A 27,041-nucleotide genomic window follows, 5' to 3' on the forward strand; every position below is an offset into this window, starting at 1 on the left:
TTTTATACCTTATAGTACAACAGCAGGGGCTATGCTCCTTCAATATACCACAAGTATACTTGCATTTTACCATGTATAAATACCTTGTGTTCACCTACTCTAATGACTTACGGCCATACCACCATGAACATGCCCGATCTCGCTTTGATCTCGGAAGCTAGCAAGGTAGGGCCGGTCAGTACTTGGATGGGAGACTGCCTGGGAATACCCGGTGCTGTAAGCTTTTATTCTACACTTTCAACAGCAGGGTCTGTGCTCCTAATTTATACCACAAGTGTCATTGCATGTTACCATCTATAAATATCTTGTTTTCACCTGCTCTAATGGTTTACGGCCATACCACCCTGAACACGCCTGATCTCGCTTTAATATCGGAAGCTAAGCAAGGTAAGGCCGGTTCAGTACTTGGATGGGAGACTGCCTGGGAATACCCGGTGCTGTAAGCTGTTTATTACCATTTTACAACAGCAGGGGCTATGCTCCTTCTATATACCACAAGTATACTTGCATTTTACCATGTATAAATACCTTGTGTTCACATACTCTAATGGCTTACGGACGCACCACCGCTGAACAACGCCACATCTAGCTTGATCTCGGAAGCTAAGCAAGGTAGGGCCGAAGTAGTACTTGGATGGGAGACTGCCTGGGAATATCCGGTGCTGTAAGCTGTTTATTACCATTTTACAACAGCAGGGGCTCTGCTTCTTGTTTATACCACAAGTGTAATTGCATTTTACCATCTATAAATATCTTGTTTTCACCTTCTTCAATGCCTTACGGCCATACCACCCTGAATACGCCCGATCTCGTTTGATCTCGGAAGCTAAGCAAGGTAGGGCCGAGTCAGTACTTGGATGGGAGACTGCCTGGGAATATCCGGTGCTGTAAGCTGTTTATTACCATTTTACAACAGCAGGGGCTCTGCTTCTTGTTTATACCACAAGTGTAATTGCATTTTACCATCTATAAATATCTTGTTTTCACCTTCTTCAATGCCTTACGGCCATACCACCGTGAACAGCCCGACCTCGTTTGATCTCGGAAGCTAAGCAAGGTAGGGCCGAAGTACACCTGCATGGGAGACTGCCTGGGAATACCCGGTGCTGTAAGCTTTTTATTCTACACTTTCAACAGCAGGGTCTGTGCTCCTAATTTATACCACAAGTGTCTTTGCATTTTACCATCTATAAATATCTTGTTTTCACCTGCTCTAATGGCTTACGGCCATACCACCGTGAACACGACCGATCTCGTTTGATCTCGGAAGCAAGGTAGGGCCGGGTCAGTACTTGGATGGGAGACTGCCTGGGAATACCCGGTGCTGTAAGCTGTTTATTACCATTTTACAACAGCAGCGGCTCTGCTCCTAATTTATACCACAAGTGTAATTGAATTTTACCATCGCTAAATAACTTGTGTTCACATGCTCTAATGGCTTACGGCCATACCACCCTGAACATGCCCAATCTCATCTGATCTCGGAAGCTAAGCAGAGTAGGGCTGGGTCAGAACTTGGATGGGACACTGCCTGGGAATACCTGGTGCTGTAAGCTTTTTATTCCCATTGTACAACAGCAGGGGCTATGCTCCTTCTATATACCACAAGTATACTTGCATTTTACCATGCATAAATACCTTGTGTTCACCTACTCTAATGGCTTACGGCCATACCACCCTGAACACGCCCGATCTCGTTTGATCTCGGAAGCAAAGCAAGGTAGGGCCGGTCAGTACTTGGATGGGAGATTGCCTTGGAATACCCGGTGCTGTAAGCTGTTTATTACCATTTTACAACAGCAGGGGCTCTGCTTCTTTTATACCACAAGTGTAATTGCATTTTACCATCTATAAATATCTTGTTTTCACCTTCTTTAATGGCTTACGGCCATACCACCCTGAATAAGCCTGATCTCGGAAGCTAAGCAAGGTAGGGTCGGGTCAGTACTTGGATGGGAGACTGCCTGGGAATACCCGATGCTGTAAGCTGTTTATTACCATTTTACAACAGCAGGGGCTATGCTCCTTCTATATACCACAAGTATACTTGCATTTTACCATGTATAAATACCTTGTGTTCACCTACTCTAATGGCTTACGGCCATACCACCGTGAACACGCCTGACTCACCCTTTGATCTCGAAGCCATACAAAGGTAGGGCCGGAGTACTTGGATGGGAGACTGCCTGGGAATACCCGGTGCTGTAAGCTTTTTATTCTACACTTTCAACAGCAGGGTCTGTGCTCCTAATTTATAACACAAGTGTCTTTGCATTTTACCATCTATAAATATCTTGTTTTCACCTGCTCTGATGGCTTATGGCCATACCACCGTGAACACGCAGATCTCGTTTGATCTTGGAATCTAAGCAAGGTAGGGCCGGGTCAGTACTTGGATGGGAGACCGCCTGGGAATACCTGGTGCAGTAAGCTGTTTATTACCATTTTACAACAGCAGAGGCTCTGCTTCGTCTTTATACCACAAGTGTAATTGCATTTTACCATGTATAAATACCTTGTGTTCACCTACTCTATTGACTTACGGCCATACCACCGTGAACACCCCCGATCTCGTTTGATCTCGGAAGCTAAGCAAGGTAGTGCCTGGTCAGTACTTGGATGGGAAATTGCCTGGGAATACCCGGTGCTGTAAGCTTTTTATTCTACACTTTCAACAGCAGGGTCTCTGCTCCTTATTTATACCACAAGTGTCATTGCATTTTACCATCTATAAATACCCTGTTTTCACCTTCTATAGTGGCTAATGGCCATTCCACACTGAACAGACTGGATCTCGTCTGATCTTGGAAGCTAAGCAGAGTAGGGCTGGGTCAGTACTTGGATGGGGGACTACCTGGGAATACCTGGTGCTGTAAGCTTTTTATTCCGGTTTTACAACAGCAGGGGCTCTGCTCCTTATTTATACCACAAGCGTAATTGATTTTTACCATCTCTAAATAACTTGTGTTCAAATGCTCTAATGGCTTACGGCCGTACCACCCTGAACACGACTCATCTCGTCTGATCTCGGAAGCTAAGCAAGGTAGGGCTGGATCAGTACTTGGATGGGAGACTGCCTGGGAATACTCGGTGCTGTAAGCTGTTTATTACCATTTTACAACAGCAGGGCTCTGCTTCTTGTTTATACCACAAGTTTAATTGCATTTTACCATCTATAAATATCTTGTTTTCACCTTCTTTAATGGCTTACGGCCATACCACCCTGAATACCCGACTTCGGTTTGATTCTCGAACTAAGCAAGGTAGGGCGGGGTCAGTACTTGGATGGGAGACTGCCTGGGAATACCCGGTGCTGTAAGCTTTTATTCCCATTGTACAACAGCAGGGGCTATGCTCCTTCTATATACCACAAGTATACTTGCATTTTACCATGTATAAATACCTTGTGTTCACCTACTCTAAAGGCTTACGGCCATACCACCGTGAAGATGCCCGATCTCGTTTGATCTCGGAAGCTAAGCAAGGTAGGGCCGGGACAGTACTTGGATGGGAGACTGCCTGGGAATACCCGGTGCTGTAAGCTTTTTATTCTACACTTTCAACAGCAGGGTCTGTGCTCCTAATTTATACCACAAGTGTCATTGCATTTTACCATCTATAAATAGCCTGTTTTCACCTGCTCTATTTGCTTAAGTCCATACCACCCTGAACACGCCCGATCTCGTTTGATCTCGGAAGCTAAGCCGAGTAGGGCTGGGTCAGTACTTGGATGGGAGACTGCCTGGGAATACCCGGTGCTGTAAGTTTTTTTATTCCCATTGTACAACAGCAGGGGCTATGCTCCTTCTATATACCACAAGTATACTTGCATTTTACCATGTATAAATACCTTGTGTTCACCTACTCTGATGGCTTAAGGCCATACCACCGTGAACACGCCCAATCTCGTTTGATCTCGGAAGCTAAGCAAGGTAGAGCCGGGTCAGTACTTGGATGGGAGTCTGCCTTGGAATATCCGGTGCTGTAAGCTTTTTATTCTACACTTTCAACAGCAGGGTCTCTGCTCCTAATTTATACCACAAGTGTCATTGCATTTTACCATCTATAAATAGCCTGTTTTCACCTGCTCTAGTGGCTTATGGCCATTCCACACTGAACAGGCCGGATCTCGTCTGATCTTGGAAGCTAAGCAGAGTAGGGCCGGATCAGTACTTGGATGGGAGACTGCCTGGGAATACCCGGTGCTGTAAGCTTTTTATTCTACACTTTCAACAGCAGGGGCTCTACTCCTAATTTATACCACAAGTGTAATTGAATTTTACCATCGCTAAATAACTTGTGTTCACATGCTCTAATGGCTTACGGCTATACCACCCTGAACATGCCCGATCTCATCTGATCTCGGAAGCTAAGCAGAGTAGGGCTGGGTCAGTACTTGGATGGGACACTGCCTGGGAATACCCGGTGCTGTAAGCTTTTTATTCCCATTGTACAACAGCAGGGGCTATGCTCCTTCTATATACCACAAGTATACTTGCATTTTACCATGTATAAATACCTTGTGTTCACCTACTCTAATGGCTTACGGCCATACCACCGTGAACATGCCCGATCTAGTTTGATATCGGAAGCTAAGCAAGGTAGGGCCGGGTCAGTACTTGGATGGGAGACTGCCTGGGAATAACCGGTGCTGTAAGCTGTTTATTACCCTTTTACAACAGCAGGGGCTATGCTCCTTCTATATACCACAAGTATACTTGCATTTTACCATGTATAAATACCTTGTGTTCACCTACTCTAATGGCTTACGGCCATACCACCGTGAACACGCCCAATCTCGTTTGATCTCGGAAGCTAAGCAAGGTAGGGCCGGGCCAGTACTTGGATGGGAGACTGCCTGGGAATACCCGGTGCTGTAAGCTGTTTATCACCAATTTACAACAGCAGGGGCTCTGCTTCTTGTTTATACCACAGGTGTAATTGCATTTTACCATCTATAAATATCTTGTTTTCACCTTCTTCAATGCCTTACGGCCATACCACCCTGAATACCGATCTCGTTTTTGATCTCGAAGCAGGCAAGGTAGGGCCGGGTCAGTACTTCGATGGGAGACTGCCTGGGAATACCCGGTGCTGTAAGCTTTTTATTCCCATTGTACAACAGCAGGGGCTATGCTCCTTCTATATACCACAAGTATACTTGCATTTTACCATGTATAAATACCTTGTGTTCACCTACTCTAAGGCTTAAGGCCATACCACCGTGAACTCGCCCGATCTCGTTTGATCTCGGAAGCTAAGCAAGGTAGGGCCGGGTCAGTACTTGGATGGGAGACTGCCTGGGAATACCCGGTGCTGTAAGCTGTTTATTACCATTTTACAACAGCAGGGGCTCTGCTTCTTGTTAATACCACAAGTGTAATTGCATTTTACCATCTATAAATATCTTGTTTTCACCTTCTTTAATGGCTTACGGCCATACCACCCTGAATACGCCCAATCTCGTTTGATCTCGGAAGCTAAGCAAGGTAGGGCCGGGTCAGTACTTGGATGGGAGACTGCCTGGGAATACCTGGTGCTGTAAGCTTTTTATGCCCATTGTACAACAGCAGGGGCTATGCTCCTTCAATATACCACAAGTATACTTGCATTTTACCATGTATAAATACCTTGTGTTCACCTACTCTAATGACTTACGGCCATACCACCATGAACATGCCCGATCTCGTTTGATCTCGGAAGCTAAGCAAGGTAGGGCCGGGACAGTACTTGGATGGGAGACTGCCTGGGAATACCCGGGTGCTGTAAGCTTTTATTCTACACTTTCAACAGCAGGGTCTGTGCCCTAATTTATACCACAAGTGTCATTGCATGTTACCATCTATAAATATCTTGTTTTCACCTGCTCTAATGGTTTACGGCCATACCACCCTGAACACGCCCGATTTCGTTTGATATCGGAAGCTAAGCAAGGTAAGGCCGGGTCAGTACTTGGATGGGAGACTGCCTGGGAATACCCGGTGCTGTAAGCTGTTTATTACCATTTTACAACAGCAGGGGCTATGCTCCTTCTATATACCACAAGTATACTTGCATTTTACCATGTATAAATACCTTGTGTTCACATACTCTAATGGCTTACGGACGTACCACCGTGATCACGCCAGATCTAGTTTGATATCGGAAGCTAAGCAAGGTAGGGCCGGGTCAGTACTTGGATGGGAGACTGCCTGGGAATATCCGGTGCTGTAAGCTGTTTATTACCCTTTACAACAGCAGGGCAGCTCCTTCTATATACCACAAGTATATTCTTGCATTTTACCAGGTATAAATACCTTGTGTTCACCTACTCTAACCGGCTACCGCCATACCACCCTGAACACCCGATCTCGGCTTTGATCTCGAAGCTAAGCAAGAACAGCCGTATCTTGGATGTGGGAGACTACCTGGGAAATCCGTGCTGTAAGCTGTTTATTACCATTTTACAACAGCAGGGGCTCTGCTTCTTGTTTATACCACAAGTGTAATTGCATTTTACCATCTATAAATATCTTGTTTTCACCTTCTTCAATGGCCTTACGGCCATACCCCCCGAACACCTCGACTCGTTTGATCTCGGAAGTGCTAAGCAAGGTAGGGCCGAGTCAGTACTTCCGATGGGAGACTGCCTGGGAATACCCGGTGCTGTAAGCTTTTATTCTACACTTTCAACAGCAGGGTCTGTGCTCTCTAATTTATACCACAAGTAGTCTTTGCATTTTACCATCTATAAATATCTTGTTTCCACCCGCTCTAATGGCTTACGGCCATACAACCGGAACACGTCCGATCTCGTTTGATCTCGGAAGCGAAAGGTAGGGCCGGGTCAGTACTGGATGGGAGACTGCCTGGGAATACCGTGCCGGCTGTAAGCTGTTTATTACCATTTTACAACAGCAGCGGCTCTGCTCCTAATTTATACCACAAGTGTCATTGCATTTTACCATCTGTAAATAGCCTGTTTTAACCTGCTCTAGTGGCTTATGGCCATACCACCCCACAGCCGGATCTCGTCTGATCTTGGAAGCTAAGCGGTAGGGCCGGGTCAGTACTTGGATGGGAGACTGCCTGGGAATACCCGCTGTAAGCTTTTATTCTACACTTTCAACAGCAGGGGCTCTACTCCTAATTTATACCACAAGTGTAATTGAATTTTACCATCGCTAAATAACTTGTGTTCACATGCTCTAATGGGCTTACGGCCATACCACCCTGAACATGCCCGATCTCATCTGATCCTCGGAAGCTAAGCAGAGTAGGGCGGGTCAGAACTTGATGGGACACTGCCTGGGAATACCTGGTGCTGTAAGCTTTTTATTCCCATTGTACAACAGCAGGGGCTATGCTCCTATATACCACAAGTATACTTGCGATTTTACCATGTATAAATACCTTGTGTTCAACTTACCTAATGGCTTACGGCCATACCACCCTGAACGCCCGATCTCCTTTAACTTCGAAGCAAAGCAAGGGCGCGGTCAGTACTTGGATGGGAGATTGCCTGGGAATACCCCGTGCTGTAAACTGTTTATTACCATTTTACAACAGCAGGGGCTCTGCTTCTTGTTTATACCACAAGTGTAATTGCATTTTACCATCTATAAATATCTTGTTTTCACCTTCTTTAATGGCTTGCGGCCATACCACCCTGAACACGCCCGATCTCGTTTGATCTCGGAAGCTGAACAAGGTAGGGCCGGGTCAGTACTTGGATGGGAGACTGCCTGGGAATACCCGGTGCTGTAAGCTTTTTATTCCCATTGTACAACAGCAGGGGTATGCTCCTTCTATATACCACAAGTATACTTGGATTTTACCATGTATAAATACCTTGTGTTCACCTACTCTAAAGGCTTACGGCCATACCACCGTGAACACGCCCGATCTCGTTTGATCTCGGAAGCTAAGCAAGGTAGGGCCGGGTCAGTACTTGGATGGGAGACTGCCTGGGAATACCCGGTGCTGTAAGCTTTTATTCTACACTTTCAACAGCAGGGTCTCTGCTGCTAATTTATACCACAAGTGTCATTGCATTTTACCATCTATAAATAGCCTGTTTTAACCTGCTCTAGTGGCTTATGGCCATTCCACCCTGAACAGGCCGGATCTCGTCTGATCTTGGAAGCCAAGCCGGTAGGGCCGGGTCAGTACTTGGATGGGAGACTGCCTGGGAATACCCGGCTGTAAGCTTTTATTCGACACTTTCAACAGCAAGGGCTCTACTCCTAATTTATACCACAAGTGTAATTGAATTTTACCATCGCTAAATAACTTGTGTCACATGGTCTGCGCGCACGGCCATATACCACCCTGAACATGCCCAATCTCATCTGATCTCGGAAGCTAAGCAGAATAGGGCTGGGTCAGAACTTGGATGGGGAACTGCCTGGGGAATACCTGGTGCTGTAAGCTTTTATTCCCATTGTACAACAGCAGCGCTATGCTCCTTCTATATACCACAAGTATACTTGCATTTTACCATGCATAAATACCTTGTGTTCACCTACTCTAATGGCTTACGGCCAACTACACCTGAACAGCCCGATCTCGCTTTGATCCCGAAGGCAAAGCAAGGACGGGCCGGGCAGTACTTGGATGGGAGATTGCCTGGGAATACCCGGTGCTGTAAACTGTTTATTACCATTTTACAACAGCAGGGGCTCTGCTTCTTGTTTATACCACAAGTGTAATTGCATTTTACCATCTATAAATATCTTGTTTTCACCTTCTTATAAGGTCTGCGGCCATACCACCCTGAACACCCGATCTCGCTTTGATCTCGGAAGCTGAGCAAGGTAGGGCCGGTCAGTACTTGGATGGGAGACTGCCTGGGAATACCCGGTGCTGTAAGCTTTTTATTCCCATTGTACAACAGCAGGGGCTATGCTCCTTCTAAATACCACAAGTATACTTGCATTTTACCATGTATAAATACCTTGTGTTCACCTACTCTAAAGGCTTAAGGCCATACCACCGTGACCACGCCCCATCTCGTTTGATCTCGGAAGCTAAGCAAGGTAGAGCCGGGTCAGTACTTGGATGGGAGACTGCCTGGGAATACCCGGTGCTGTAAGCTTTTTATTCTACACTTTCAACAGCAGGGTCTCTGCTGCTAATTTATACCACAAGTGTCATTGCATTTTACCATCTATAAATAGCCTGTTTTAACCTGCTCTAGTGGCTTATGGCCATTCCACCCTGAACAGGCCGGATCTCGTCTGATCTTGGAAGCTAACCGGTAGGGCGGGTCAGTACTTGGATGGGAGACTGCCTGGGAATACCCGGTGCTGTAAGCTTTTTATCTCTACACTTTCAACAGCAAGGGCTCTACTCCTAATTTATACCACAAGTGTAATTGAAATTTACCATCGCTAAATAACTTGTGTTCACATGCTCTAATGGCTTACGGCCATACCACCCTGAACATGCCCAATCTCATCTGATCCTCGGAAGCTAAGCAGAATAGGGCTGGGTCAGAACTCCGATGGGACACTGCCTGGGAATACCTGGTGCTGTAAGCTTTTATTCCCATTGTACAACAGCAGGGGCTATGCTCCTTCTATATACCACAAGTATACTTGCATTTTACCATGCATAAATACCTTGTGTTCACCTACTCTTAATGGCGCTCGCCATACCACCCTGACAACCTGCCTCGCTTTGATCTTCGGAAGCTAGAAGTAGAAGTCCGGGTAGTACTTTGATGGGAGATTGCTTGGAATACCCGGTGCTGTAAGCTGTTTATTACCATTTTACAACAGCAGGGGCTCTGTCCTATTTATACCACAATAGCATACTTTACCATCTATAAATATTTTGTTACCCTACTTTAATGGCACGCATACACCTGAACAACTCGTTTGATCTCGGAAGCTAAGAGGGGGTCAGTACTTGGATGGGAGACTGCCTGGAATATCCGATGCTGTAAGCTGTTTATTACCATTTTACGAACAGCAGGGCTCTGCTCTAATATACCACAAGTAACTGCATTTTACCATCTATAAATAGCTGTTTCACCTGTTGGCTTATGGACCTCACACTGAACAGTGATCTCGTTTGATCTTAAAAGCTACAGAGTAGAGCCTGGGTCAGACTCTGGATGGGAGCCTGCCTGGAATATCCGGTGCTGTAATTTTATTCTACACTTTCAACAGCAGGGCTCTACTCCCAATTTATACCACAAGTGCACTGAATTTTACCATCATAAATAACTTGATGTTCACCTGCTCTAGTGGCTTACGCTCATCCACACTGAACAGGCCGATCTCATCTGATCTCGGGAAGCTAAGCAGATAGGGCTGGGTCAGTACTTGATGGAGAGACTGCCTGGGAATACCCGCGCTGTAAGCTTTTTATTCATTTGTACAAAAACAGGGCTCGCTCCTTCTATATACCACAAGTATACGGCATTTTACCATGTATAAATACCTTGTGTTCACCACTCTAATGGCTACGACCATACAACATGAACAGCCCCATCTCAGATCTGGAAGCTAAGCAGAGTAGGGGGGTAGTACTGGGACGACGCGGGAACACCCGGGTGCGAAGAGCCCAGTACCTAACACAGGGGTGTCCTATATACCACAAGTATCTTGCATACCATTAAATACCTTATGCACACTCTAATTGGTTTACCCATACCACCCAAACACCGACCTAGTTTGATCTCGGAAGCTAGCAAGGTAGGTGTAGTACTTGGAGAGACTGCTGGAATACCCCCCAAGCGTGTTATTACCATTTACAACACAGGTACCCTTCTCTATATACCGCACAAGTCGCATTTTTTTACCACTATACATATTTTCACTTCTTTTACGATTTACGGCATACCACCGAACACGCCCAACCTCGTTGATCTGAAGAAGGGCGAACAGTACTTGATGGGAGACCGCCTGGGAATACCCGTGCTGTAAGGTTTATCACCAAACAAACAGCAGGGGGCCTCTGTTTATACCACAGTGTCATTGCATTTTACCAACTATAAATATCGTCACCCTCCAAGGCCACGGCCATACCACACGAATACCGCCGCTTTGATCGAAGCTAACAAGAGGGGGTGAGGATTGAGATGCTGGGAATAACGTGTGTAGTATTCCATTACAACACAGTTATATACCACAAAATACATAACAATAAATACCTTATACCTACTAACACACATACCACTGCTGAACACCCCTATTCCTTGATCTGAGCAAAGGGGTCATACTTGGATGGGAGATGGAACAATTATGGAAGCGTGAACACTCATTTACACAAGGCATATACCACAAGGCAAGCATTTACCACACTCAATAAATATGTACAATACATACCACATATACCAGATCTCGCTGATTCCTGAGCTGTAGGAGAGGGTGGAGATGGATGGGACAGGAATACCATGTAACCATTACAACAAGAGCGCTTCTATTACCATCAATAAGTGGATTTACCATTATAAATAAAGATAGCAGGAGGGGGAGAAGTAAACGTGGTGAACACTTAACAGCAGACCCATAAGAAGAAAAGTAAACACATAAGATACAACATACACATGAACACGATCTTCTTGATTGAAGCTAAGGTAGTACGGAGGGAGAGTAATAGGTGGTAAGTTCTACACCTTCAACAGAGCAGCTACACCACAATAAATGAATACCAGCATAAATAGGTACTTACTCATTGGGAGTACCCATACACCTAACACATCACTGATCTCAGCAAGCAAGGAGTATGGATGGGGAGACTGCCTGGGAAATACGTGGTAGCCTTATTCCATACACAACAGCAGGGGTGTCTCTTCTTATACACCACAAGTATAATTTGGCATTCACCACTATAGACACACACCTACGCTTTACACCTACCAACTCTAACTCCTCGAACTAAGCAAGATAGGGGGGTCGGTACCTTGGATGGGAGACGCCTTGGGAATACCCGGCGTGTAAGCTTTTATTCTACACTTTCAACAGCAGGGTCCTGCCCTATTTATACAACAAGTGTCATTGCATTTACCACTTTAAATAGCCTGTTTTCACCTGCTCCTAGTGGCCAGGCCATTCCACACTGAATAGTCCTGATCTCGGCCTGATCTGAAGCTGTTTAGTAGGGCAGGTCAGGCTTGGATGGGAGACGCCTGGGAATACCGAAGGCTGTGTTTTATTCTACACCTTGAACAGCAGGGCCCTACTCCTAATTTATACCACAAGTGTAATTGAATTTTACCATCGCTAAATGACTTGTGTTCACATGCTCTAATGGCTTACGCCCATACCAACCGACCCCACCCCCATCTGATCCTCGAAGCCAAGCAGAGTAGGGCTGGTCAGTACTTGATGGGACACCGCCTGGGAATACCCGGTGCTGTAAGCTTTTATTCCCATTGTACAACAGCAGGGCTATGTCCTCCATATACCACAAGTATAATTTGCATTTTACCATGTATAAATACCTTGTGTTCACCTACCTAATGGCACACCATTACCACTGAACATGCCCGACCCCGCTTGATCCCGAAGCCAAGCAAGGTAGGGTCGGGTCAGCACTTGGATGGGAGATCGCCTGGGAATACCCAAAGGCGTAGCTACACTTTCAACAGCAGGGTCTGTGCCCTAATTTATACCACAAGTGTCTTTGCATTTTACCATCTATAAATATCTTGTTTTCACCTGCTCTAATGGCTTACGCATAACCACGAACATCCATCTCGCTTGATCCTCAGCTACAAGGTAGGGGGCAGCACTTGATGGAGACGCCTGGGAATAACCCCGCTGTAAGCCGTTTATTACCCTTTACAACAGCAGGGGCTAGCCCTTCTATAACACCACAAGATACTTGCATTTTACCATTTATAAATACATGTTTTCACCTTCTTTAATGGCTTACGTCATACCACCCTGAATACCGATCCATTTGATCTCAAGCCGGTAGGCCGGTCAGTACTTGATGGGAGACTGCCTGGGAATACCCAGGTGTTTATCCCCATTGTACAACAGCAGGGCTATGCTCCTTCATATACCACAAGTATAACTTGCATTTTACCATGTATGAATACCTTTGTTACCTACCTTAATGGCTTACAACCATACCACCAAATACCCCATCTCGCTTTGATCCCAAAGCTAAGCAAGTAGGGCCGGTCAGTTCTTGATGGGAGACTGGCCTTGGAATACCCGGTGCTGTAAGCTTTTATTCTACACTTTTAACAGCAGGGTCTGTGCCCCAATTTATACCACAAGGTTCCTTGCATTTTACCATCTATAAATATCTTGTTTTCACCTTCTTAATGGCTTACGCCATACAACCTTGAATACCTCGACCCCTTGATCCTCAAGCAATAGGGCCGGTCAGTACTTGATGGGAGACTCTGGGAATACCCGGTGCTGTAAGCTGTTTATTACCATTTTACAACAGCAGGGGCTCGCTTCCTTGTTATACCACAAGTGTAATTGCATTTACCATCTATAAATATCTTGTTTTCACCATCTTTAATGGCTTACGCCATACCACCCTGAATAATGCTGATCTCGCTTTGATCTCGAAGCTAAGCAAGGTAGCGGGTCAGTACTTGATGGGAGATGCCTGGCAATACCCGTGCTGTAGGTTTATTCTACACTTCAACAGCAGGGTGCCAGTCTCTAATTTATACTACAAGTGTCATTGCATTTACATCTATAAATATCTGTTTTCACCTGCTCTAATGGCTTACGGCCATACCACCCTAACACTGCATCTCGCTTGTCCTCAAGCTAAGGTAGGAGGTCAGTACTTGGATGGGAGACTGCTGGAAATAGACCCTGGTAAGCTGTTTATTACCATTTTACAAAGCAGGGTAGTCCTTCTATATGCCACAAGTATACTTGCATTTTACCATGTAAAATACCTTGTGTTCACCTACTCTAATGGCTTACGCATACCAACTAACACTTCGCGCTTGATCTCGAAGTAAGGTAGGGGGTAGTACTGATGGGAGACTGTGGGAATACCCGGTGCTGTAAGCTGTTTACATTACATTTTACAACAGCGGGCTCTGCTTCTGTTATACCACATGTAATTGCATTTTACCACTATAAATACTTGTTTTACCATCTTTAATGGCGATACCACCGAATACCATCCGTTGATCTCTGTAGAAAGGAAGGGGAAATTACCCGTGCTGTAAGCTATTTATTACCCTTTTAACAACAGCAGGGGCTATGCCTTCTATATACCACAGTATACTGCATTTTACCAGTATAAATACTGTGTTCACCTACTCTAAGCTCGGCCATACCACGAACACGTCCCGATCTGCTTTGATCCTCGGAAGCAAGCAAGGTAGGGCGGATCAGTACTTGGATGGGAGACTGCCTGGGAATACCCGGTGCTGTGCCGTTTATTACCATTTTACACACACGGGGTCGCCTGTTTTATACCACAAGTGTAATTGCATTTTACCATCTATAAATATCTTGTTTTCTACCTTTTCAACATACAACAACACCTGAATACTCGACTCGCTTATCCGAAGCTAAGCGGTAGGGCCGTACTGATGGAGACTGCCTGGGAATACCCGGTGCTGGGGTTTTATTCTACACTTCTAAACAGCAGGGTCTCTGCTCTAATTTATACAACAAGGTCATTGCATTTTACCATGTTTAAATAGCCTGTTTTCACCTGCTCTAGTGGCTTTATGGCCATACCACACTGAACAGGCCGATCCCGCTTGATCCTTGGAAGCTAAGTTTGTAGGGCCAGGTCAGTACTTGGATGGGAGACTGCCTGGGGAATACCGACGCTAAGCCTTTATTCTACACTTCAACAGCAGGGGCTCTAATTCCCAATTTATACCACAAGTGTAATTGAATTTTACCATGCTTAAATAACTTGTGTTCACATGCTCTGAATGGCCCCATACCACCCTGAACATGCCCCGCATCTCATCTGATCCTAGCTAAGCAGAGTAGGGTGGGTCAGTACTTGGATGGGAGACTGCCTGGGAATACCCGGTGCTGTAAGCTTTATTCCCATTGTACAACAGCAGGGGCTACGTTCCTTCTATATACCACAAGTATACTTTCAATTTACCATGTATAAACACCTTGTGTTCACCTACTCTAATGGCTTATGACCATACCATCGCTGAATATGCCCGATCTCGCTTGATCTCGAGCGAAGCAAGGAAGGGCCAGTACTTGGATGGGAGACTGCCTGGAAATACCCGTGCTGTAAGTTTTATTCTACACTTTCAACAGCAGGGTCTGTGCCCTACCTATACCACAAGTACCTTGCATTTTACCATCTATAAATATCTTGTTTTCACCATTCTAATGGCTTACGGCCATACCACCCTGAACACGCCCGATCTCGGAAGCTAAGCAAGGTAGGGCTGGGTCAGTACTTGGATGGGAGACTGCCTGGGAATACCCGGTGCTGTAAGCTGTTTATTACCATTTTACAACAGCAGGGGCTATGCCCCTTCTATATACCACAAGTATACTTGCATTTTACCATCTATAAATATCTTGTTTTCACCTTCATTAATGGCTTACGGCCATACCACCCTGAATACCGATCTCGCTTTGATCTCGGAAGCTAAGCAAGGAGGCCCGCAGTACTTGATGGGAGACTGCCTGGGAATACCCGAGGTGCTGCAAGCTTTTATACCCATTGTACAACAGCAGGGGCTATGCTCCTTCTATATACCACAAGTATACTTGCATTTTACCATGTATAAATACCTGTGTTCACCTACTCTAATGGCTTACGCCATACCACGTGGAACACGCCCATCTCGCTTTGATCTCGAAGCTAAGCAAGGTAGGGCCGGGTCAGTACTTGGATGGGAGACTGCCTGGGAATACCCGTGCTGTAAGCTGTTTATTACCATTTTACAACAGCAGGGGCCTGCTCCTTGTTTATACCACAAGTGTAATTGCATTTTACCATCTATAAATATCTTGTTTTCACCCTCTTTAATGGCTTACGGCCATACCAAACCTGAACACCGCACCTCGCTTGATCTCGGAAGCTAAGCAAGGTAGGGCTGGGTCAGTACTTTGATGGGAGACTGCCTGGGAATACCCGGTGCGTGTAAGCTGTTTATTACCACTTTACAACAGCAGGGGCTATGCTCCTTCTATATACCACAAGTATACTTGCATTTTACCATGTATAAATACCTTGTTTTCACCTCTTTAATGGCTTACCGCCATACCACCCCGAACACCATCTCGCTTTGATCCTCGAAGCTAAGCAAGGTAGGGCCGGGCAGTACTTGGATGGGAGACTGCCTGGGAATACCCGTGCGTGTAAGCTTTTATCCTACACTTTCAACAGCAGGGTCTGCTCTCCTAATTTATACCACAAGTGTCATTGACTTTTTACCATCTATAAATATCCTGTTTTCACCTGCTCTAGTGGCTTATGGCCAACTTCCACACCGAACAGGCCGGATCTCGCTGATCTTGGAAGCTAAGCCAGTAGGGCCGGGTCAGTACTTGATGGGAGACTGCCTGGGAATACCCGGTGCTGTAAGCTTTTATTACTACACTTTACAACAGCAGGGCTCTAATTCTAATTTATACCACAAGTATAATTGAATTTTACCATGTATAAATACCTTGTGTTCACTACTCTTAATGGCTTACGGCCATACCACCGCGAACAGCCCGTACCCGCCTTGATCCCGGAAGCTAAGCAAGGTAGGCGGTCAGTACTGGATGGGAGACTGCCTGGGAATACCCGTGCTGTAAGCCTTTTATTCTACACTTTACAACAGCAGGGTCTGTGCTCCTAATTTATACCACAAGTGTAATTGCATTTTACCATCTATAAATATCTTGTTTTCACCTGCTCTAATGGCTTACGGCCATACCACCCTGAACACCGATCCGCTTTGATCTCGAAGCTAAGCAGGGCCGGGTCAGTACTTGATGGGAGACTGCCTGGGAATACCCGTGCTGTAAGCTTTTATTAACATTTTACAACAGCAGGGCTCACTTCGATATACCACAAGTATACTTGCATTTTACCATCTATAAATACCTTGTTTTCACCTCCTTAATGGCTTACGGCCATACCACCCTGAATACCTCATCTCGCTTGATCTCGAAGCTAAGCAAGGTAGGGCCGGTCAGTACTTGGATGGGAGACTGCCTGGGAATACCCGGTGCTGTAAGCCTTTTATTCACACTTTACAACAGCAGGGGCTATGTCTCTAATTTATACCACAAGTGTAATTGCATTTTACCATTATATAAAATACCTTGTGTTCAATTCCACTCTAATGGCTTACGGCCATACCACCGGAACACGCCTTGATCTCGAAGCTAAGCAAGCAGGGCGGGTCAGTACTTGATGGGAGACCGCCTGGGAATACCCGTGGTGTAAGCTTTTATTACTACACTTACAACAGCAGGGTCTCATGCTCCTAATTTATACCACAAGTGTAATTGCATTTTACCATCTATAAATACCTTGTGTTCACTTACACTAATGGCTTACGGCCATACCACCGCTGAACAGCCGCATCTCGCTTGATCCTCGAAGCTAAGCAAGGTAGGGCCGGTCAGTACTTGATGGGAGACTGCCTGGGAATACCCGTGCTGTAAGCCTTTATTCTAAACTCACAACAGCAGGGCTGTGCCCTAATTTATACCACAAGTATATTGCATTTTACCATGTATAAATACCTTGTTTTCACCTGCTCTAATGGCTTACGGCCATACCACCTGAACAGCTCATCTCGCTTGATCTCGGAAGCTAAGCAAGGTAGGGCCGTCAGTACTTGATGGGAGACTGCCGGGAATACCCGTGCTGAAGCTGTTTATTACCATTTTACAACAGCAGGCTATGCCCTTCTATATACCACAGTAACTGCATTTTACCATGTATAAATACCTTGTGTTCACCTACTCTAATGGCTTACATACCACGCACGTCCTTGTCTAGAAGGACGTCTTGATGGGAGACTGCCTGGGAATACCCGTGCTGTAACCCCAAAACCCCCTTTATCCAAAAACTATACCACAAGTGTAATTGCATTTTACCATCTATAAATATCTTGTTTTACCTGCTCTAATGGCTTACGGCCATACCAATCCTTCAACACCATCTCGGCTTTGATCCTCGAAGCTAAGCAAGGTAGGGCCGGTCAGTACTTGATGGGAGACTGCCTGGGAATACCTCGTGCTGTAAGTTTTATTCTACACTTTCAACAGCAGGGTCTGTGTCTCTAATTTATACCACAAGTGTCATTGCATTTTACCATCTATAAATATCTTGTTTCACCTTCGCTCTAATGGCTTACGGCCATACCACACCCTGAACAGTCCGGATCTCGCTTTGATCTTGAAGTGCTAAGAAAGGGCCGCACTTTGATGGGAGACTGCCTGGGAATACCCGGTGCTGTAAGCTGTTTATTACCATTTTACAACAGCAGGGGCTATGCTCCTTCTATATACCACAAGTATATCTTGCATTTTACCATGTATAAATACCTTGTGTTCAATTCTACCTAATGGCTTACGGCCATACCACCTGAACACGCCTTATCCCATTTGATCCTCGAAGCTAGCTAGGTAGGGCCGTCAGTACTTGATGGGAGACGCCTAGAATAACCCGTGCTGTAAGCTGTTTATTACCATTTTACAACAGCAGGGCTCTGCTTCTTATTTATACCACAAGTATAATTGCATTTTACCATCTATAAATATCTTGTTTTCACCTGCTCAGGCTTACGGCCATACCACCCTGAACACCCGGATCCTCGCTTGATCTCGAAGCTAAGCGGTAGGGCCGGTCAGTACTTGAGAAGCGTGGCGAATACCCGGTGCTGTAAGCTGTTTATTACCATTTTACAACAGCAGGGTCTATGCCCTTCTATATACCACAAGTATACTTGCATTTTACACTACAAAAATACCTTGTGTTCACCACTCTAATGGCTTTACGCCATACCACCGCGAACACCCGATCCTTGCTTGATCTCGAAGCTAAGCAAGGTAGGGCCGGGTCAGTACTTGGATGGGAGACTGCCTAGGAATACTCGTGCTGTAGTAGTTTATTACCATTTTACAACAGCAGGGCTCTGCTTCATTTATACCACAAGTGTAATTGCATTTTACCATCTATAAATATCTTGTTTTCACCTTCATCATGCTTACGGCCATACCACCCTGAATACGCCCGGATCTCGCTTGATCTCGAAGCTAAGCAAGGTAGGCGGTCAGTACTTGGATGGGAGACTGCCTGAATACCCGGTGCTGTAAGTTTTATTACCATTGTACACGCAGGGCTGCGCTTCTATATACCACAAGTATACTTGCATTTTACCATGTATAAATACCTGTGTTCACCTATTCTAATGGCTTACGCCATACCAACCGTGAACACGCTCCATCTCGCTTTGATCTCGAAGCTAAGCAAGGTAGGGCCGGGTCAGTACCTTGATGGGAGACTGCCTGGAAATACCCGTGCTGTAGCTTTTATTCCACACTTTCAACAGCAGGGTCTGTGCTCTAATTTATACCACAAGTATCATTGCATTTTACCATCTATAAACATCTTGTTTTCACCTACTCTAATGGCTTACGGCCATACCACCGCGAACAACACGCCTCGATCCCGCTTTGATCTCGAAGCTAAGCAAAGTAGGGCCGGTCAGTACTTGGATGGGAGACTGCCTGGGAATAACCCGTGCTGTAAGCTGTTTATTACCATTTTACAACAGCAGGGCTCTGCTTCCCGTTTATACCACAAGTGTAATTGCATTTTACCATCTATAAATATCTTGTTTTCACCTTCCTTAATGGCTTACGGCCATACCACCTTGAATACCCACCCCGCTTGACCTCGAAGCTAAGCAAGGTAGGGGTCAGTACTTGATGGGAGACTGCCTGGGAATACCCGTGCTGGAAGCGTTTATTACCATTGTACAACAGCAGGGCTATGCTCCTTCTATATACCACAAGTATAACTTGCATTTTACCATGTATAAATACCTTGTGTTCACCTACTCTAATGGCTTACGGCCATACCACCGCGAACATGCCCGACCTCGCTTTGATCTCGGAAGCTAAGCCGGTAGGGCCGGTCAGTAACTTTGATGGGAGACTGCCTGGCAATACCCGGTGCTGTAAGCTTTTATTCTACACTTTCAACAACAGCAGGTCTGTGCTCTTAATTTATACCACAAGTGTCATTGCATTTTACCATCTATAAATATCTTGTTTTCACTCTCTTTCCAGGCTTACGGCCATACCACCTCTGAACAGCCGCACCTCGCTTTGATCTCGAAGCTAAGCAAGGTAGGGCCGGTCAGTACTTGATGGGAGACTGCCTGGGAATACCCGTGCTGTAAGCTGTTTATTACCATTTTACAACAGCAGGGCTATGTCTTCTATATACCACAAGTATACTTGCATTTTACCATGTATAAATACCTTGTGTCCACTCTACTCTAATGGCTTACGCCATACCACCCTGAACACTGATCTTCGCTTTGATCTCTCGAAGCTAAGCAAGGGCCGGGCAGTACTTGATGGGAGACGCCTGGGAATACCCGTGCTGTAAGCTGTTTATTACCATTTTACAACAGCAGGCTCTGCTTCTTGTTTATACCACAAGTGTAATTGCATTTTACCATCTATAAATATCTTGTTTTCACCTTCTTTAATGGCATACGCCATACCACCCTGAACACACACCTGCGACTTCATTTGATCTCGGTAGCTAAGCAAGGTAGGGCGGGTCAGTACTTGGATGGGAGACTGCCTGGGAATACCCGGTGCTGTAAGCTTTTATTCTACACTTCAACAGCAGGGTCTGTGCTTCTAATTTATACCACAAGTGTCATTGCATTTTACCATCTATAAATATCTTGTTTTCACCTGCTCTAATGGCTTACGGCCATACCACCTTGAACATACCCGATCTCGCTTTGATCTCGGAAGCTAAGCAAGGTAGGGCCGGGTCAGTACTTGATGGGAGACTGCCTGGGAATACCCGTGCTGTAAGCTTTTATTACCATTGTACAACAGCAGGGCTATGCTCCTTCTATATACCACAAGTATACTTGCGATTTACCATGTATAAATACCTTGTGTTCACCTACTCTAATGGCTTACGGCCATACCACCCGCAACACTCGCATCTCGCTTGATCTCGGAAGCTAGCAGGTAGGGCCGGTCAGTACTTGATGGGAGACTGCCTGGGAATACCCGTGCTGTAAGCTTTTATTTTCTACACCTTCAACAGCAGGGTCTATGCTCTAATTTATACCACAAGTATAATTGCATTTTACCATCTATAAATATCTTGTTTTCACCCACTCTAATGGCTTACGGCCATACCACCCTTGAACACTCGCCATCTCGCTTGATCTCGAAGCTGCAAGGTAGGGCCGGGTCAGTACTTGATGGGAGACTGCCTGGGAATACCCGTGCTGTAAGCTTTTATTCACACTCTACAACAGCAGGGTCTGTGCTCCTAATTTATACCACAAGTGTAATTGCATTTTACCATCTATAAATACCTTGTTTTCACCTGCCCTAACGGCTTACGGCCATACCAACCCTGAACAGCCCTCGATCCGCTTTGATCTCGAAGCTAAGCGTAGAGGCGGGTCAGTACTTGATGGGGAGACTGCCTGGGAATACCCGTGCTGTAAGGTTTTTATTACCATTTTACAACAGCAGGGGCTATGCCCTTCTATATACCACAAGTATAATCTTGCATTTTACCATGTATAAATACCTTGTGTTCACCTACTCTAATGGCTTACGGCCATACCACCGCTGAACACAATCCTTACTTGATCTCAAGCTAAGCAAGGTAGGCCGGTCAGTACCTTGATGGGAGACTGCCTGGGAATACCCGGTGCTGTAAGCTGTTTATTACCATTTTACAAACAGCAGGGCTATGCTTCTTGTTTATACCACAAGTATACTGCATTTTACCATGTATAAATATCTTGTTTTCACCTACTTAATGGCTTACGGCCATACCACCCTGAATACCCGATCTCGCTTTGATCTCGAAGCTAAGCAAGGTAGGGCCTGGCAGTACTTTGATGGGAGACTACCTGGAAAAACCCGTGCTGTAAGGTTTTTCCTTAATCCATTGTACAAACAACAGGGGCTATGTTCTTCTATATACCACAAGTATACTTGCATTATACCATTACGTATAAACATCCTTGTGTTCACCTGCTTTAATGGCTTACGGCCATACCACCCTGAACACGCCCGGATCCCGCTTTGATCTCGGAAGCTAAGCAAGGTAGGGCCGGTCAGTACTTGGATGGGAGACTGCCTGGAAATACCCGTGCTGTAAGCTTTTATTCTTACACTTTCAACAGCAGGGTCTGTGCTCCTAATTTATACCACAAGTATAATTGCATTTTACCATCTATAAATACATCTTGTTTTCACCTGCTCTAATGGCTTACGGCCATAACAACCGCTGAACACGCCCGATCTCGCTTTGATCTCGAAGCTAAGCAAGGTAGGGCCGGGTCAGTACTTTGATGGGAGACCGCCTGGGAATACCCGTGCTGTAAGCTGTTTATTACCATTTTACAACAGCAGGGGCTGTGCTTCTTGTATATACCACAAGTATACTTGCATTTTACCATCTATAAATATCTTGTTTTCACATTCCCTTAATGGCTTACGGCCATACCACCATGAATACCCCGATCTCGCTTTGATCTCGGAAGCTAAGCAAGGTAGGGCCGGGTCAGTACTTGGATGGGAGACTGCCTGGGAATACCCCGGTGTAAGCTGTTTATTACCATTTTACAACAGCGGGGCTATGCTCCTTCTATATACCACAAGTATACTTGCATTTTACCATGTATAAATACCTTGTTTTCACCTACTTTAATGGCTTACGGCCATACCAACTCTGAACAGCTCGCATCTCGCTTTGATCTCGTAGCTAGCAAGGTAGGTCCGGTCAGTACTTTGATGGGAGACTGCCTGGGAATACCCGTGCGTAAGCTTTTATTCTACACTTTACAACAGCAGGGCCTGTGCTCCTAATTTATACCACAAGTGTAATTGCATTTTACCATCTATAAATACCTTGTTTTCACCTGCTCTAATGGCTTACGGCCATACCACCTGAACATACCCGATCTCGCTTTGATCTCGGAAGCTAAGCAAGGTAGGGCCGGTCAGTACTTGATGGGAGACTGCCTGGGAATACCCGTGCTGTAAGCTGTTTATTACCATTTTACAACAGCAGGGGCTCTGCTTCTATTTATACCACAAGTGTAATTGCATTTTACCATCTATAAATATCTTGTTTTCACCTCTTTAATGGCTTACGGCCATACCACCTTGAATAAGACGCACCTCGCTTGATCTCGGAAGCTAAGCAAGGTAGGGCCGGTCAGTACTTGGATGGGAGACTGCCTTGGGAATACCGGTGCTGTAAGCTTTTATTCCCATTGTACAACAGCAGGGGCTATGCTCCTTCTATATACCACAAGTATACTTGCATTTTACCATGTATAAATACCTTGTGTTCACCTACTTAAAGGCTTACGGCCATACCACACGTGGAACACGCCCGGATCTCGCTTGATCTCGGAAGCTAAGCAAGGTAGGGCCGTCAGTACTGGATGGGAGACTGCCTGGGAATACCCGGTGCTGTAGCTTTTATTCTACACTTTCAACAGCAGGGTCTGTGCTCTCTAATTTATACCACAAGTGTCATTGCATTTTACCATCTATAAATATCTTGTTTTCACCTTCTCTGAATGGCTTACGCCATACCACCCTGAACACGCCTCGATCTTCGATCTCGAAGCCGCCGGGTCAACTGGATGGGAATTGCCTGTAAAAGCTTTTAGCCTACACTTTCAACAGCAGGGGTTCCTAATTTATACCACAAGTGTCATTGCATTTTACCATCTATAAATATCTTGTTTTCACCTGCTCTAATGGCTACCACCATACCACTCCTGGAACATACCCATCTCCTTGATCTCGAAGCTAAGCAAGGTAGGGCCGGTCAGTACTTGATGGGAGACTGCCTGGGAATACCCGTGCTGTAAGCTTTTATTACCATTGTACAACAACAGGGGCTAGCTCCTTCTATATACCACAAGTATACTTGCATTTTACCATGTATAAATACCTTGTGTTCACCTACCTAAAGGCTTACGGCCATACCAATCGTGAACACGCCCGGATCTCGCTTTGATCTCGAAGCTACAAGGTAGGGCCGGGTCAGTACTTGGATGGGAGACTGCCTGGGAATACCCGTGCTGTAAGCTTTTTACTCTACACTTTACAACAGCAGGGGCTATGCCCTGATTTATACCACAAGTATAATTGCATTTTACCATCTATAAATATCTTGTTTTCACCTACTCTATTGGCTTACGCCATACCACCCTCGCAACACCCGATCTCGCTTGATCTCGGAAGCTAAGCAAGGTAGGGCCGGTCAGTACTTGGATGGGAGACTGCCTGGGAATACCCGGTGCTGTAAGCTTTTATTCTACACCTTCAACAGCAGGGTCTGTGCCCTAATTTATACCACAAGTGTCATTGCATTTTACCATCTATAAATATCTTGTTTTCACCTGCTCTAATGGCTTACGGCCATACCACTTCAACACTCGACCTCCTTGATCTCCGGAAGTTAAGCGCAGTAGGGCCGGTCAGTATTTGGATGGGAGACTGCGGGAATACCCGTGCTGTAAGCTTTTTATCTCTACACTTTCAACAGCAGGGTCTGTGCCCTAATTTATACCACAAGTGTAATTGCATTTTACCATCTATAAATATCTTGTTTTCACCTGCTCTAATGGCTTACGGCCATACCACCCCTGAATAGGCCTGATCTCGCTTGATCTCGGAAGCTAAGCAAGGTAGGGCCGGGTCAGTACCTTGGATGGGAGACTGCCTGGGAATACCCTGGTGCTGTAAGCTGTTTATTACCATTTTACAACAGCAGGGTCTATGCTCCTTCTATATACCACAAGTATACTTGCATTTTCCTGGAGTTTCCTTTGTGTTTTCTGATTTTTTGATTGAGACGGTAAGCGGGCGGTCTTGTAGGGCTGTGGAGACGACGCGTCGACGCGTAAGGTGAGGATTGTGTCACTCCGTGTTCCCGCACAAACGCTTAGTTTGTTGCCCGCAAAACCTTACTGAACTCTGCTTCACTGTTTAAATTAGCAGCCATTTGCCCGGATTGCATTTGAATTACAATTGTTTTACTCAAGCACTTATACTTAGTTTCACTTTACAGCGCACTGACTCGCGAATTTACAATTGTTAAAACACTGTTAGTTACTTTAGCTTAGCCATTAGCAATGGCTAATTCCTCTCCTCTCCTGCTCTCTTGCTCTGTGTGTCAAATGTTTAGCTATTCCTCTGCCTCCTTTAGTGATAACGATACATGTAATAAAATGTAGTATATCTGCGTTTTGGAGGCAAGGCTTAGTGAATTTGAGTCACGGCTCCGCACCATGGAATCAGAATCGTGATGCTCTCGGAAGCTAGCCAGCACCATGTAGTTAATGCGGGCCAACATACTGTAGCTTCTGTAGCTTCTGTTAGCTGTCCCTCGCAGACCCCGAAAGCAGCCGGGCGAAAAAGGGTGACTGTCCGAGGGAAGCGTAGCGGATCTAGACCAGGGAGTGCACATGATGACGGGTCGCTTCTAAACCGGAGCTGCCTTCGCCTTCTAACAGCTCTCCCTACTCAGCGATACACCGGCTTGAGAAGCCAGTTCTGGTTATTGGGAGCTCTATACTGCGATATGTGAAGCCAGCGCCCCGGGCGGCTACAGTAGGCCTACCTAACGGCGGTCATATGAACCCCCTCGGGCTGGAGCTGGCTATATAGAAACCCATCTAAAACTGCTGGCAAAAAGAACCGTAATATACAGTAAGATCATACTTCACGTAGGTGGTAATGGTCGTAAATCGGAGATCACTAAAATGAATGTTGAGTCACTTTGTGCATACGCAAAGACAATGTCGGACTCCAGTAGTTTTCTGGACCCCCGCCAAACCTGACCAATGATGAAATGTACAGCAGACGTCATCCTTCCACCGCTGGTTGTCAGGGTGGTGCCCACCTAATGATGTGGTGGCTATGTGAATAACTGGAGGGCGCTCTGGGGAAAGCCTGGTTTGATTGAGAGAGACGGCATTCATCCCACCTGGGACGGTGCCGCCTCATATCAAAAAATCTGAACGAAGTTTATCAGACATAAAACCATGACAACCCAAGTTTGATATTAGTAATCAGAGGTGCAGTGCTACGCCTCTGTGCGCCGTGGAGCAGTCACCACTCATGGTCTAATAAGCACGGTGTCTGTCCCCCCGCTCAGATCGGTTAAATCAAAGGTAAACAAAAGATGCGCTTATAACTTTAACAACCTAATTGGAATTAAAACTACTGCAATAGAACAAAATAGGAAAAATTAGATGTGGACTATTAAATATTAGATCTCTGTCTTCTAAAGCAGTACTGGTAAACGAAGTTGATATCAGACAATAAAATTGATTTATTTTGTCTTACTGAAACCTGGTTGGGCCAGCGAAGACTATGTTAGTCTAAATGAAGCCACTCCTCCCAGCCATATTAATACTCAAATTCCTAGAGGCTCAGGTCGAGGAGGGGGAGTTGCAGCCATCTTTGATGCAAGCCTGCTAATTACTCCTAAACCTAAATTACATTATTATACTCATTTGAAAGTCTTGTTCTTAATCTTCAACATCCAAAAATGGAAAAACATTACAGCCAATTATATTCGCTGTTATTTACAGGGCTCCAGGTCCGATATTCTTGAATTTTTATCTGAATTCTCAGAGTTTTTATCATGTTTAGTCCTTAACTCAGACCAAGTACTTTGTAGGTGATTTTAATATCCATGTGGACGCTGACAATGACAGCCTTAGTAACTGCTTTCAACTCATTACTGGATTCAATCGGTTTCTATCAGAGGTGTGCACAAGGCGACGCGACTGTTTTAACCACACCCCTGACCTTGTGCTGGCATATGGTATTGAAATTGAGGATTTAATAATATTTTCGCAGAATTCGGTATTA

General features: G+C 45.4%; 9 non-coding genes and 28 pseudogenes across 9 annotated transcripts; all 37 read left to right on the top strand.

Moving 5' to 3' along the window:
- Positions 1-105: 105 nt before the first annotated feature.
- LOC120550474 lies at positions 106-223 on the top strand (annotated as a pseudogene).
- Positions 224-326: 103 nt separating this feature from the next.
- LOC120550481 lies at positions 327-446 on the top strand (annotated as a pseudogene).
- A 329-nt stretch (positions 447-775) lies between these two features.
- On the top strand, positions 776-894 carry LOC120550230. The gene has a single exon (XR_005637701.1). It is a non-coding gene; the product is annotated as a 5S ribosomal RNA (ribosomal RNA).
- A 325-nt stretch (positions 895-1,219) lies between these two features.
- On the top strand, positions 1,220-1,333 carry LOC120550395 (annotated as a pseudogene).
- Positions 1,334-1,437: 104 nt separating this feature from the next.
- LOC120550333 lies at positions 1,438-1,556 on the top strand (annotated as a pseudogene).
- A 104-nt stretch (positions 1,557-1,660) lies between these two features.
- On the top strand, positions 1,661-1,778 carry LOC120550298 (annotated as a pseudogene).
- Positions 1,779-1,880: 102 nt separating this feature from the next.
- LOC120550444 lies at positions 1,881-1,989 on the top strand (annotated as a pseudogene).
- Positions 1,990-2,315: 326 nt separating this feature from the next.
- On the top strand, positions 2,316-2,433 carry LOC120550411 (annotated as a pseudogene).
- A 104-nt stretch (positions 2,434-2,537) lies between these two features.
- Positions 2,538-2,656, top strand: LOC120550311 (annotated as a pseudogene).
- Positions 2,657-2,760: 104 nt separating this feature from the next.
- Positions 2,761-2,879, top strand: LOC120550414 (annotated as a pseudogene).
- A 104-nt stretch (positions 2,880-2,983) lies between these two features.
- Positions 2,984-3,102, top strand: LOC120550424 (annotated as a pseudogene).
- Positions 3,103-3,425: 323 nt separating this feature from the next.
- On the top strand, positions 3,426-3,544 carry LOC120550106. Its single transcript, XR_005637583.1, has one exon. It is a non-coding gene; the product is annotated as a 5S ribosomal RNA (ribosomal RNA).
- Positions 3,545-3,648: 104 nt separating this feature from the next.
- LOC120550354 lies at positions 3,649-3,767 on the top strand (annotated as a pseudogene).
- A 105-nt stretch (positions 3,768-3,872) lies between these two features.
- On the top strand, positions 3,873-3,991 carry LOC120550440 (annotated as a pseudogene).
- Positions 3,992-4,095: 104 nt separating this feature from the next.
- Positions 4,096-4,214, top strand: LOC120550351 (annotated as a pseudogene).
- A 104-nt stretch (positions 4,215-4,318) lies between these two features.
- LOC120550179 lies at positions 4,319-4,437 on the top strand. Its single transcript, XR_005637653.1, has one exon. It is a non-coding gene; the product is annotated as a 5S ribosomal RNA (ribosomal RNA).
- A 104-nt stretch (positions 4,438-4,541) lies between these two features.
- Positions 4,542-4,660, top strand: LOC120550302 (annotated as a pseudogene).
- Positions 4,661-4,764: 104 nt separating this feature from the next.
- Positions 4,765-4,883, top strand: LOC120550166. Its single transcript, XR_005637641.1, has one exon. It is a non-coding gene; the product is annotated as a 5S ribosomal RNA (ribosomal RNA).
- Positions 4,884-5,206: 323 nt separating this feature from the next.
- Positions 5,207-5,325, top strand: LOC120550192. The gene has a single exon (XR_005637665.1). It is a non-coding gene; the product is annotated as a 5S ribosomal RNA (ribosomal RNA).
- A 104-nt stretch (positions 5,326-5,429) lies between these two features.
- Positions 5,430-5,548, top strand: LOC120550109. The gene has a single exon (XR_005637586.1). It is a non-coding gene; the product is annotated as a 5S ribosomal RNA (ribosomal RNA).
- A 104-nt stretch (positions 5,549-5,652) lies between these two features.
- On the top strand, positions 5,653-5,772 carry LOC120550217. The gene has a single exon (XR_005637689.1). It is a non-coding gene; the product is annotated as a 5S ribosomal RNA (ribosomal RNA).
- Positions 5,773-5,874: 102 nt separating this feature from the next.
- Positions 5,875-5,993, top strand: LOC120550282 (annotated as a pseudogene).
- A 104-nt stretch (positions 5,994-6,097) lies between these two features.
- Positions 6,098-6,216, top strand: LOC120550464 (annotated as a pseudogene).
- Positions 6,217-7,194: 978 nt separating this feature from the next.
- On the top strand, positions 7,195-7,312 carry LOC120549933 (annotated as a pseudogene).
- A 318-nt stretch (positions 7,313-7,630) lies between these two features.
- On the top strand, positions 7,631-7,749 carry LOC120550216. Its single transcript, XR_005637688.1, has one exon. It is a non-coding gene; the product is annotated as a 5S ribosomal RNA (ribosomal RNA).
- A 103-nt stretch (positions 7,750-7,852) lies between these two features.
- On the top strand, positions 7,853-7,971 carry LOC120549988. Its single transcript, XR_005637481.1, has one exon. It is a non-coding gene; the product is annotated as a 5S ribosomal RNA (ribosomal RNA).
- A 765-nt stretch (positions 7,972-8,736) lies between these two features.
- LOC120550537 lies at positions 8,737-8,853 on the top strand (annotated as a pseudogene).
- A 104-nt stretch (positions 8,854-8,957) lies between these two features.
- On the top strand, positions 8,958-9,076 carry LOC120550367 (annotated as a pseudogene).
- Positions 9,077-9,401: 325 nt separating this feature from the next.
- Positions 9,402-9,521, top strand: LOC120549910 (annotated as a pseudogene).
- Positions 9,522-15,293: 5,772 nt separating this feature from the next.
- LOC120550341 lies at positions 15,294-15,402 on the top strand (annotated as a pseudogene).
- Positions 15,403-17,028: 1,626 nt separating this feature from the next.
- LOC120549918 lies at positions 17,029-17,143 on the top strand (annotated as a pseudogene).
- A 3,720-nt stretch (positions 17,144-20,863) lies between these two features.
- On the top strand, positions 20,864-20,981 carry LOC120550330 (annotated as a pseudogene).
- A 1,199-nt stretch (positions 20,982-22,180) lies between these two features.
- LOC120550454 lies at positions 22,181-22,299 on the top strand (annotated as a pseudogene).
- Positions 22,300-22,630: 331 nt separating this feature from the next.
- LOC120550547 lies at positions 22,631-22,747 on the top strand (annotated as a pseudogene).
- A 323-nt stretch (positions 22,748-23,070) lies between these two features.
- On the top strand, positions 23,071-23,186 carry LOC120550523 (annotated as a pseudogene).
- Positions 23,187-24,351: 1,165 nt separating this feature from the next.
- Positions 24,352-24,468, top strand: LOC120550422 (annotated as a pseudogene).
- Positions 24,469-24,786: 318 nt separating this feature from the next.
- LOC120550527 lies at positions 24,787-24,908 on the top strand (annotated as a pseudogene).
- Positions 24,909-27,041: the final 2,133 nt, after the last annotated feature.

This window comes from Perca fluviatilis, chromosome 20 (assembly GCF_010015445.1).
Source record: "Perca fluviatilis chromosome 20, GENO_Pfluv_1.0, whole genome shotgun sequence".
Taxonomy (NCBI): domain Eukaryota; kingdom Metazoa; phylum Chordata; class Actinopteri; order Perciformes; family Percidae; genus Perca; species Perca fluviatilis.